The 1,435-nt window shown below is 39.9% G+C and overlaps 1 non-coding gene across 1 annotated transcript; it reads left to right on the top strand.

Annotated features, from left to right (window-relative positions):
* Nucleotides 1-869: 869 nt before the first annotated feature.
* On the top strand, nucleotides 870-942 carry TRNAH-AUG (transfer RNA histidin (anticodon AUG)). The gene has a single exon. It is a non-coding gene; the product is annotated as a tRNA-His (tRNA).
* The last annotated feature ends 493 nt before the right edge of the window (nucleotides 943-1,435 follow it).

Here is a 1,435-nt window from a genome sequence, read left to right on the forward strand (position 1 = left end):
ACGCCGGTTTTTAAGCACAAAAGGCCGACTGCAACTAGACCGGTGAGAACCTGTCAGACCGGGCATTTTTTTTGTGAAACCGGCTAATAAACCGGGCGATCGAACCGGTGTAGAGAGAAACTCCGAAAAATATTTCCACAAGTAGTGGGATTTGACATAAGTCATGGGCATTTGCCTATCCTAGGGCAGATAACCACCTCACAACCACTTATGTGTTGTCTAATAGAGGAAACCGTTGTTATATTTGACCTAAATTAGCATATATTATTACTCGTAATATATTTTTTTGATTTTCAAAAACCAGCAATCAAACCGGTGCACCAGGGGTCCGACCAGTAAAAACCTGAACCGAAGGCCTAACCGGTTCGGTTTTTAAACTATGTCTTTATGTATCCCAAACTATGTTAACTTTCAGTAATAACAAAGCTTCACACTTCTGGAAAAAAATTATAATGCTAAAATTCATCTGAAAAAAATATAATGCTAAGATTCTAAAAAAAGAAGAAGAAATCCAGTATCTTGTTTCCGTGAACACCACCAGATGCTTGACTACTATGGCCACACGTTCATAGTACGTGCACATGCTGCAGAAGGATAAAGATGTGAAATGGAAACAGCGGTGAAAAAATCGTTCAGTTTGTGACCACAGTTTATTATACCTGGTCAGGTCCATCTTGACGTGGCCTTGTCACGGCCATGGCATCAGCCGTGTACCAACAGGAGCAGCTGCATTTTGAGGTTACAGTTTGTTCGTCGTAATGTCAGGTCTTGCCAAGTGATGACACAGATGCCGCCACTAATCCGCATGATTACTCAGTCACTAGCGTCTACTGGAGTGAGCAAGGTTAACGTTTGATTGCATTCGTCAGGACTCCGTGGCCCAATGGATAAGGCGCTGGTCTATGAAACCAGAGATTCTGGGTTCGATCCCCAACGGAGTCGTTCTCTTTCTTCAAGAACTATTTTTGGGTTAAGAGAACAAATGGTTCTCTCTCAACTTTTTGCCTTCTCGCTCTCAGATAAGAAAACTTTGGTTAAGATAGGTGCAGCGAAGTAGCTTTGCCTTATCAAATATAATCATTTATTAAATATATATATGGTGGGTTTGTATTCCTTTTTCATCAGACTGTTGTCAACAAGTGTTCATATGAAGTATGCATTGGAGCGATCGTAACTTGGGTGACACACTTTCAAATAGCTGCATTGATTCACCTATATTGACATTTTCACAAGGTCATTTTCCACACATATCTGCAAATGTGCTTTTAATTATCTTGGTGATAGAAAATGTATTAGTTACTTCTCGCGGTCTATAAAAAAATTGGTATTTTAGTGTGTGGTCTTCCCATCTTTGTAACTATTTTTGGCACTATTGAACTTAATCGTTTAGACTATAGGCTCGATGGCATGCAAGTTGAATTGAGAACCTATGTCT

Source organism: Triticum aestivum, chromosome 6B (genome assembly GCF_018294505.1).
Source record: "Triticum aestivum cultivar Chinese Spring chromosome 6B, IWGSC CS RefSeq v2.1, whole genome shotgun sequence".
NCBI lineage: Eukaryota > Viridiplantae > Streptophyta > Magnoliopsida > Poales > Poaceae > Triticum > Triticum aestivum.